This window comes from Staurois parvus, unplaced genomic scaffold (genome assembly GCF_062004578.1).
Source record: "Staurois parvus isolate SC_StPar_1 unplaced genomic scaffold, SC_StPar_1.0 ptg000080l, whole genome shotgun sequence".
Taxonomy (NCBI): domain Eukaryota; kingdom Metazoa; phylum Chordata; class Amphibia; order Anura; family Ranidae; genus Staurois; species Staurois parvus.
In genome coordinates this window covers 4,259,825-4,271,405 of record NW_028317876.1, presented here as the reverse complement: position 1 = coordinate 4,271,405, position 11,581 = coordinate 4,259,825, and the positions used below count along the sequence as shown (strand labels likewise).

The window sequence follows — 11,581 nt, the reverse complement described above, 5'->3', positions numbered from 1 at the left end:
GCATTTCCTCCACCTGCGCTTCTATCTTAATGATTACTCTTGCATGTGTCTCTAATTTTCCTCCACCTCTTCTAATCAAGATAGAGCTTGTCCAAAATCATTATGTAATACAGCCATTTCATTCTTTATGGAATGCTCTATGTTTTGCAAACATCTCTGTAATTTCCATTTTTGTAGGTATTTTCAAACTTGATCCTTGTTCTACTATTTCTCTAGAGTCTATTTCACTTTCCATGTTCATAGATTCTATAATCCAGTTCAAATTTGATACTCCTAATGACAGTCTGAATTGGTCTCTGTTGTTATTTCCCAGCTCATGCCTCCCCCTTGCTCTGTGTTGCCTCTCAGGGGTATGACCCTCTGGACTTTTCTCCTGTAGGGGCATATATTTCCTTACTGTACTAGATTGGGGAGTTTTTGTTCCTCCCCCTTTAACAGATCTACTCTTCATCTTGTTACAAGTTTTCCCTTTTGTCACTATGACTCCAAATCAAGATAATATTTTTAAAAGTTTGCTAATTAATTCAAAACTCCAAACAGGTGTTCTCTTCTTCTCTTATGCAAGATACAGCACACCAAAGAGAATTCAGCCTCTTGCTCCTTATCTCCTGTGCCCATTGGGTGACCCCTCTCTTTTCATTTTTTCTTTCCTTACGTTTCCCCAGGACCCCTCCTAGAGCCTCCTGTGGCATTTTAACATCCACTCCTCTTAAGTACAGACACTGTATTTGATGGAAATTGAGAGAAAAGAAAAAAATTGCCACTACTTTCAGTTTACTCACCCTCACTGTCTGTATTCCATTTGAAGGGGACCTCACGTTTGTTCCTCCAGTCTAGGGTCTTATTACAGGAGTGGTCACTTTAACTCCCCGGGGGTCATTGGTGACGTGGAGGGGTCACCCTCCGTGGGTAACAGGGCTGCGGGCATCCTGTATCCTGCTTCATTCCCTCTTCCATAGCTCGGCAGCGGCACCCAGGACACTCCACCGCCATCACGGGGGTGCCCACGATATCCACTACTCTCCAGAGTCCCATGCCGACTACACCTCCAGTGCACAGCAGCTCCCAGGATGCTCTCCAGCCATCACGTGGGCACTCCCAGAGTCCACTGCTTCACTCACTGGCCGGGGCTCCGGCTCAGCCATGGGAGATGGTTTCCGTTACTCGGTCCACCCGCACCACACCAGAGGCACAATCAGAACGAGGGGGGCTGTTCAGGAGTCTCTATCCATTCTTACATATAGGCATCGGGAGCTCCTGCTACTAGCGTCCTACCAACGCCATGTTCCGGCCCCTCCCCCTCCACTAGCATGTACTCTGCCTTTGTTCTTACCTGCTACTGTTCTCGAGTTGCACGGAGTCACTGCCAGAAGTGGGGGGCAACTCTACAGGGATGCTCTGTATTGTTACTATTAAATCCTGCAGAAGGGATCCTTTGCCCATGTTCTGTTGTTGCTGTATTTGTGCTAAAACTTTATTGGAGCTGACCTGTTGCCAAAGTAGGGGGGAACTCATCACCTGGAAACCCTTCTACAGCATCCCGTTGAACCTAGCAGGGAAAGGGAATCTTCTGCACTTATACCTGAACTGCTGGATTTGTACTACAGAAAAACAGAATGATGGTCGTGGGTGATTTTTTTTCTTTTTCTACATCACTGTATATTTTTGTTCTCGAAAGAGTTAGGCTCATTGGACTTTAGACTTGTAGAGCCAATGGCCAGAATGTACATGTGTGAATAATAGGAGAATTACGGTAAGTATCTATACAGGCATTTTACCCCTGGCTAGTATTTCCTGCTGGGCAGAAAATACAGTATATATACAGTATGTAGATGTTATAGTTAGAATTTTAGGGTAGATGGGACGTTCCTCTCTGCTTTATTCCAGTACTCTGGAAAAAGACTACAAATCAAGGATAATGTATTTATTGTGTATATTCTGATTATCACTACATAGTTTTTTTAGTGTTTTTTTTGCCCACTAGGGGTGTTATAGTATTTCTAGGCCGCTAGGTGGTGAGATGGTAGTAAAGCAGTATGTGGACTTTAACCACATGCCGCCCAGCCACTGTAGAAATACGGTGGCAGGGTGGCACAGCTGGGCAAAACCACGTTTTAAAACATTTGTTTCCAAAACAGGGAGGGGCGTGCACGAGGCGCGCCACCGCCCTACGTGTCCCGCCGATCACGGCCGCGGATATCAGTCGCCAGGTCACAGCCGATCGTTACCGGCTGTGTCCCGGCGATTAGCGGCAATCACTGGCAGAGAGCAGGGCTGCAGTAGCTCTGCTCTCTGTCAGTTCCCTAACAGCTCCTGACAGGCTGATCAGGAGAGAAGAGTTTATCTCTCCCGATCAGTGGTGTTCCCTGCAGTACACACCCCCGCCCCCAGTAAAACACTCCCCTCACACAGTTAACCTTTTCACTGAATAATAAAGTTTACCCCTTCCTCCCCAGTGCCATTAGTACAGTGTCAGTGTTTTTTTTATGCACTGATCACTGTATTGGTGTCACTGGGGATGTCAGTGACCCCAAGTCAGTTCCCCCCCAGTGTCAGAATGTCCGCTGCAGTCCCGCAGTCCCACCGTAAGTTGCTGATCGCCACCATAAGTCACTGATCGCCGCCATAAGTCGCTGATCGCCGCCATTATTAGTATAAAAAAAATGTAAAATCCCAGTATCTTTCCCGCCATTTGTAAATGCTATAACTTTCACGTAAACCAATTAATTTACACGTATTGGGTTTTTTTTTTAGCAAAGACATATCGCAGAATGCATTTTGACAGAAATTTATGACTAAATTTGATTTTTACATTTTTTTTTACTGGACATGTTTTATAGCAAAAAGTCCAAAATATTGTTTTTTTTCCTCAAAATTGTCAGCCTTTTTTTTTATAGCGCAAAAAATAAAAAATGCACAGGCAAATTGTCTGTTAAACTAGCGCAGCTCTGTATAGCAAAAAAATGGCGTAAATTGCAGTATCTATACCATAGTTTGTAGACGCTATAACTTTCACACAAAGCAATCAATATACACTTATTGGGATTTTTTTTGCCAAAAACATGGACCAGAATACATTTTGGCCTTAATTTTTAACTAACTTTGAGTTTACTATGTATTTTTTATAGCTGAAAGTAAAAAATATCGTTTTTCTTCAAAATTTTTGGTCTTTTTTTGTTTATAGCGTGAAAAATAAAAAGTGCACAGGTGATCAAATACCTCCGAAAGAGAGCTCTATTTGTGTGAAAAAAGGATGTAAATTTTGTTTAGATGCAGCATTGCATGACCGCGCAATTATCAGTTGAATTAGTGCAGTTTCAAAGGGAAGTTGTACTTTGCAAAGGAATTTCTCCCATAGTTTTGGGAATGTGGAAAATGTCACTTTGCAAAGAATACCCAATCATGTACAAGGAAAATAAAAAAACAGCATCCTGCTGCTGTGTCTCAGCCAGTAATGAGGGAGATACCCAGGAGAGCTGCTGCTCTCATGCACATTGCTGGCTTGGGATAGGACTTGGGTAAATATTAGGGGGGCTGAGGGAGGAACTGAGCAATGAAGGTTTTTTACTTTCCTGCATAGAATGCAGGAAAGTAAATTACCTTCATCCTATACAACCTCCATGTGCAGTTCATTTTTAGTTGAGTTTTTTTTAATCTATTCATGGTAATGGTTCTAATGTATATGTTTATACATTTTGTATTAATAACTAAAACTACCTAAGCTGCAAATGAGCTGTGTTCCATAACTACAGAGCTCTACTATATTTGATTCTGCTTTGGCTGGTCATGTAAAAAATGTCGATTAACACACTGACACATGATATAGCATGATACAGCATTTTATTGCATATAAGCATTCTGACATACATGATAGCATTTAAGACTTAAAAAAAAAATGAAAACAACATAGTGTTCCTCACCCTGTTTCAAAGACAATTTTCATTGTTGTCTCAAGGCTTGCAGATTTGATGCTGAAGTCCATGTGAAAGTTTAAGTCCAAAAAGGCAAGTAAATCATTTTCAAAAAATATTGGAACAAAAAGCCACAGGAACATTAAAGAAATGTTTGTTTTTTAAATAAGGCAAAGTGACGCAAAACAAACCATTAACAATTGTAACACTGATTAAGAAAAGTTGCATTCCATCTTTCGGTTACACATAAAATCAACTTACTATACTACAGTGAATGACACAAAAAATGTTTAAAAGGATTTTATTTTACAGATGAGTATAATCTTTCAATTTATACAAGCTCTTCTACAGCTTTTACTAAATAGAATGCTTTATCTTCCCGTCTTCCTTGTGTTTTTTGTCTTTTGATTTATTTTCTCCAGCCTTGAGGAGCAACAAAAGGCTACTGCCTGGATACTACTTATGTAGAGGGTAAAAAAGAAGTGAATTTTATTCCTAGACAATGAAAATTAAAACGTCAGTTTGCTTTAATACATATATTAGTTATGGTTGGACACAGGATGGGCACATATATATATATATATATATATATATATATATATATATATATATATATATATATATATATATTTTTTTTTTTATTATTTTTTTTTTTTTAGTCAAATCTTCTTGTTAGAGTTACTAATTACGGCCTTCTCAACAATAGAGACTCAGTTCTCCTACTGTGGTAGAGATGTTAGTAATGGTTTTCCTGCTGCATAACTCAAAATAAGATATCCAAACAGGAGAATGACCAACTTGTAATAGCTACAGCTGTTGAGCAGCAGAAATGGATACTCAGGTGTGGGGGTCTATTTATAAGACATTCCTTGGACAAATGTTACAAGCATTTGTCCGGGCTGCACAAATAATTTACCCTGTATTTTCTCCAAAACTATGACTTCTTATGATAGTCAGCTCCATCTGGTCAAAATGTGAAATATTTTTCTGAAATACCTCATTTAAAAAACATACAGCATTTCAGCTACTAGATGGAGCTGATGATCATAAGACATTGTAGTACTGGAAAATATGTATATTCTGGATGAATACTTGTGGCACTTGTCCAACAAATATTTTATAATTCACCTATTTATTATCTGCCCAAAACTGAAACATAAATATTTTATTCTTTGTTGGTGATAATAACATTTTAATACTGTCTAAACATATTATTTTATTGAACTCCCAATTATTTGGAATATGATTCTGCTGAAAATGTGAAATGTTTCACTTAAATCTAGTGTTTTTTGAAAAGAGAGGTGGGATGGAAATGTATTCTAATTTTGCATTTTGGAATGTTTCAGTGGACCTATTTTACAGGTGTATTTTATTTATTTATCTTACATTTCTTTTGGCATTTTATGAAGTTTCTCTTAAATGAGAGCACTCGGTAGTAGTCGTTACAAGTAATGTAAGGGGAGTCGTAATGTAAGGGAAGTCTACTGGGAGTATTGGAGTGTGTATTATACACAGGGCCAGTGCTAGACTATTTTGCCCCTTGGCAAGCCCAGCTACTTGCACCCCCTCCAAAAAAAATAAAACTTTATCAGAAGTTCTACTTCACCCCCCTCCTAGCACACATCCTCTTTACCCTCAAATGTTCCACCCTAGCACCAATCCTTTTCCCCAAATCCCTCCTCCTAGCATAAATTCCCCCCATCCTGTCTCCTAGTACAAATCCCCCTAAATCCCTCCTCCTAGCATAATCACTTGCAAATTACCCCCCCTAGCACAATTTTCCACAACCCCTCTCTTAACATAAATCCCCCCACTCCACCTCTCCCAGCACAAATATTCCACCAATCCCCTCTCCTAACACAAACTCCCCCCAATCTCCCCTTCTCAGCACCAATCCTCTTCCTTCAATCCCTTCACTTAGGACAAATTACCCCAAATCCCTCCTCTAGCTAAAACTCCTCCAAATTACCCTTCCGAGCATAAAGTCCTCCCACTCTACCCCAACCCCCCCTCTTTTATCCCACCCCCCAACCTCCTACTCCTAGCATATATCTCCTCATTCCTTCTCTTAGCACAAATCCCCCCCTTCCCCCCCATCATCCCCATTACCTTTCCTAGCACAAACATCCCCCCCTCCTGCACAAACCTCTTATCTCAGCACAAATGATTAAATGATTAATGAACACATGATTACCCCTCCCCCCATCCTTTCATTGTGTACAGTTCACCCCGGCCTGTAAGCTCCCAACCAACTTATAGGCGGGAAACCAGGTAGAGGTAAGGGTTGTGCTGTACTCTCACTTCTGTTAGTGGAGCGATCCTCCATACAGCAGATGACACAGGATCACTCTTGGATTGAGCTGTTCACAGTTTGATTACCCCGCCCTCTATCTCCTCCAATGGCCACTCATCTCTTGCTAGAAGGAAGCCAGGGAATTAATCAAACACTGAACTTGCAGATGTAAGAGTGAGCCTGTGTCATATGCTTTATGGAGGATCGTTCCACTGACAGGAGAGAAGAGCACAGTGAGTGTGGGCACGAGGAAGGCACTCAGCAATCAGGCACAGCATCCATTGAAAGACCGGCCTGTGGGGCACAACTGAAATCTGGGTGGGGGCGTAGCCCACACCAGCACCCCCCTAGATCCGGCCATGGCAGAGAGTAGGGAAACCAGCAGCCATGGCTGTGCCCTAGGTGGCAGTGAGCTCTAGGCAACTTCCTAGTTCGCCAAGTGGTAGCGCTGGCTCTGCTTATACAGGCAAAATGTTAATAATACCTAGTGTTGACCTTACCAATCTTATTCTGTCTTATACTATAAATGTTAAAGGTAGTAAATCATGAAAGGGAAGGAATTTTAATTATCTTTTTCTGTTTTAAACTCATTCTTCTCTCATAGGTTACCACTTTCTTTTTCAGGTGGCATTGGCCTATGCAAGAACCCTCAAATGGGACATCAAACAGCCACAGCTCAAGGAACACCTAGCAACCTCTGGAGGGACCCTAGGGTTCCATGAAAGTCTGGTTGAGGATAGCTGGCTTAGAACAATAATGCAGACTGTAGTTCATCTAAACTCAGCCTTTAAAGTGTATATCCAGCCAAGTAAGAAAAATGTACCCTTACTTCCTGTCCTGCTGACAAAGTGTTATCAGACAAGAAGTGGCAACAGCAACAAAGACAGAAATAAAAATACTTTTCTTTAGTTGAGTAGGGGAAGACTAAAACCCTTTTGAGATTTTTTTTTCTGCCTGTGTTCCAATTGCAGATCTTTCCTCATTTCCAGTTTGGTCAACAAAACAGGAAGTGAGGAAAAATCTCTACAAGAGAGCCCTGGATTGCAGTAAAACCCCAGTAGAAGTTCTAACTCTTCCCCATTATATCCAAAACTAGATTTAAAAAATGGATTTGCATACACTCCTAAATGTTTCCTCAAAATTAAATGCTAAACTTGCCTGATTGCTATTGTCAAGGTCTCTAGTTTAGTTCTCATTTTCTTCCCCCCCATTTCTAATTAAGGTGGCAGTTGATGAGAGATCACATGACTATACCAAAACCACAGATTAATTATCTTCCTTGATCTTTATATCCCTTAATGGCTATATATCTGAAGCTGAGGTATAGAGATAAATGGTAAAGAATTTCACTTTGACCTCAGCAGTGTGTGATACATGCAGTACTATACAACTGATGTCATAGGAAGACTTTAGAAGAGCAGCTTTATATTCAGTAAAAGTTGAAAGTACAAGTCTAATGGTTAAAGCTTTGCAAATATGATAACCCTCTTAAAAAATATGAGGAAAATCTATTATCTATGAAATTATGCAAGCATGTTCACACAGTATGTCTGAGCATTATAGGTAAATGTAAACAAGTATTATTATTAAGATCCTTGGCAATGTATTGGCATGCTTTCCAAAATTCTAGTATCACTATAAAATGTCTCTAGTTCCTCAGGCACCTATAGCATATTGAAGATGGTTTTAGCATACTGCATACCATAGCTGCCAAAGTCTTAATCCTGTGTTCAAGTATTTATATTCAACATATCCAAGCAGATAAAGTGCAAAGACTGTATAGTTCATATAAGCAGTGGTTAGGCCTCTGTGGAAAGAAAAATACTATTTACAGTCTCTAAATTTCAACAATCATCAGATATCCAAAATATTGTAGTTTATTTTTTCTGCTCACATAGAGTATACAAAATCAGTAGTCACTTTATTAGGTACACCTGCTCCTAATTAAAACCTTAGCAAAATAGTGACTGCAAATCAGTATATAAAGCATGAAGGCATGGTCAAGAGCTTCAGTTGCTCCTCAAGCAAACTTTATATTAAGAAGGATGTCTGATCTAAGATCATTTTAACCTTGATTGTTGGAGCTAGACCAGGTGGTTACAGCATGCAGAAACTACACTACATTACAGTCTTAAGACAAGTGGTGTTTCTGTGGGTAAAAAGCATTTTGTTAATGAGAAAAGTCAGACAAGAATGGTCAGTCTTATTCCAGTTGACTGGAAACCCACAATGGATCACTCTTTACAATGGCAGTATGCAGAAGAAAATTTATGAATTCATAACATGTCAAATCTTGGGGAATTGCTACAGCAGCAGACAACTCCACGGTATTCCACATCTGTCAGCTAAGAATGTGAAAATGTTGCTACCATGGACAGGCGATCTCCAAAACTGAACTATTAAAGACTGGAAAATGTTACTTGTTTTCAAGAATCTTGATTTTTGTTCAAGATGTGGAAGGCATACAAAGCAAAAATCTAAGAATCGTGAGTCATTGGATGGAATACTTTTCATAGCACACATTCTTTAGTACAAACTGAGCATCGTTTATATGCTACAGCATTCCTGAGTTTCCTTGCTGACCATATGAATGCCTTCATGAGTATTAGATTGGTGTACCCAATAAAGTAGTAAGTTAATGTATATCCATAACAAAAGAACATCATCAGACAAAAAAATGTTCACTTCTTAGATAAAAATTTGCCAGTTGTGTGTTGTGTATTAAGTGCAGGGTAGTGAAAGAAATGGAGCTTACCTAACTTTGGCTAAGTTAAACTGATTAAGTCATGGCTTTGATAAAGACCAGCATTTTGTGTAGTACATTCTACTGGCTTTGTAGAGAAGGGCAGCCCACAAAAATAATATATACATGCATACACAAACAGAGGCATAGCTAAGAACCGTTGGGCACCGTGTTTTGTAATAACATATCTCTGCAGCATTTTAGGCCAAAGTGTGATTATAATGCTGTTCACATAACTGTATTTCCACCTTTCAATGCTGTTATACCCAAGACACCTGTTACTTGGGCAGTTATGGGAAATACAAAATGTGATTTTAGGCATACATAGTCATATCTTTCCATTGATAATATACTTGAATGGTTTCCATTTCATCTCAGGGCATTATGTAGACACAAAATGTATTCCTGCAAACTCATACAGTCTTTACTTACAGAGTCTTCCATAATATTGATAATGGGTATTGTCTGCACATAATCCAAATTTTCAACAGACAAGATAATCAAATATCTAACCTTCTGATGATCATTTAGTATACAGAACATGAATGTCTTCACAATATCAATAAACTACAATTTTAGGATGACTGTATCTGTCTATGTATACTGAGAATTGTTTGACAATTTATTCTGCCCTTGAAAAATCCATTAAAATCTATATCTTAAATATTTGGCCATAGACATCCCACTCATAATCTGTATGGTTAGCTGCCTTGTCAAATAAACAATCATTAACTTTGCTTACAGAAAGAGTGCCAAACAATAAAACAACATAAAATGAGAAATTGTTGATCAGTTTCTTTAACAATAAATGCATGTTTGAAGTAATCAAAACAAGCTTGAACCTTCATTATTTCAGCCAAAAATGCAACCTAGGTCCATCTTGCCTGCTAGCTTATATATGCAAAATACCAGTCAAGCTTAATCTTTAAAGTGAACGTGTCAAAATTAGGCATGATGAAGAACTTATATACTTTGAACATGCAGTAAAACTACTTTTACTTTAGCCTTCTTTTACATATGTAGCTGCAGGCATTGTGGAAAATTACACTTCAAATTTCACAACAGAGCTATTTTCTATGAAGAGAAGATTTTAAATCCCTGCCAGCCTTCTAGTGGAAACACACCACAGGTGTTTTCAAATTATCGGAAACTCTCCTGTGAATTTGAGTATCTTTGAAAATGAATAGCTCAACAGTACATGCAGCTTGTGAAGTCAGGGATGGTTTGTTTAAAGCTATTTTACTGCCTGTTAGTAAAACTGTAAATTCACTGCTCAAAAGAATTAAAGGAACACTTTGAAACCACATCAGATCTTAATGGGGAAAATATCATGCTAGATATCTAAACTGATATGGACTGGGTAATGTGTTAGGAATGTAAGAATGCCCCATCATTTGATGGAAATGAAAATTATTAACCTACAGAGGACTGAATTCAAAGACACCCCAAAAATCTAAGTGAAAAAATGATGCAGCAGGCTAGTCCATTTTGCCAAAATTTCATTGCAGCAACTTAAAATGGTACTCAGTAGTTTGTATGGCCCCCACGTGCTCATATGCATGCCTGAAATAATTGCGGCATGCTCCTAATGAGACAACGGCTGGTGTCCTGGGGTATTTCCTCCCAGATCTGGACATGGGCATCACTGAGCTCCTGGACAGTCTGAGGTGCAATGTGGCATTGTCCAATGGACCGAAACATGATACCCCAGAAGTGTTCTATTGGATTTAGGTCAGGCGACCATGGGGGCCACTCAATAGTATCAATTCTTTCATCCTCCAAGAACTGCCTGCATACTCTCACCATATGAGGCCTGGCATTGTCGTGCACCAGGAGGAACCCAGGACCTACTTTACCAGCATAGGGTCTTATAATGGTTCCAAGGATTTCATCCTAATACCTAATGGCAGTCAGGGTGCCATTGTCTAGCCTGTAGAGGTCTGTAGGTCCCTCCATGGATATGCCTCCCCAGACCAATACTGACCCACCACAAAAACGGTCATGATGAATGATGTTACAGGCAACATAACAATCTCTACAGCTTCTCCAGACCCTTTCACGTCTGTTACATGTGCTCAGGGTGAACCTGCTCTCACCTGTGAAAAGCACAAGGTGCCAGTGACAGACCTGCCAATTCTGGTGTTCAATGGCAAATGCCAAACGAGCTCTATGATTCAGGGCAGTGAGCACAGGGCCTACTAGAGGACATCGGGCCCTCAGGCCACCCTCATATAACTGTGTTGGGAGACAAAGCAAACCTTCTGGCAATAGCACATATTGATGTGCCATCCTGGAGGAGTTGGACTGCCTGTACAACCTCTGTAGGGTCCAGGTATCGCCTCATGCTACCAGTAGTAACACAGACCCTAGCTAAATGCAAACCTAGTGAAAAACAGTCAGAAAAGATTGGTAGGGAAAAAAATGTCAGTGGCCTCCACTGTTCTGGGGTTGTCTTATTGTTGCCCATTTAGTGCACCTGTTGTTAATTTCACTAACAGCAAAGCAGCTGAAACTGATTAACAACCCCCTCTGCTTTTTAACTGACCAGATCAATATCCCAGGAGTTTAATTGACTTGATGCTATCCTCTGATTAAAAAATGTTCCTTCAATTATTTTGAGCAGTGTACTTTAAA

General features: G+C 39.8%; 1 long non-coding RNA gene across 1 annotated transcript; it reads left to right on the top strand.

Moving 5' to 3' along the window:
- Positions 1-892: 892 nt before the first annotated feature.
- LOC149469157 (uncharacterized) lies at positions 893-9,729 on the top strand. Its single transcript, XR_016311629.1, has 2 exons — positions 893-1,753; positions 6,829-9,729. It is a non-coding gene; the product is annotated as an uncharacterized LOC149469157 (long non-coding RNA).
- The last annotated feature ends 1,852 nt before the right edge of the window (positions 9,730-11,581 follow it).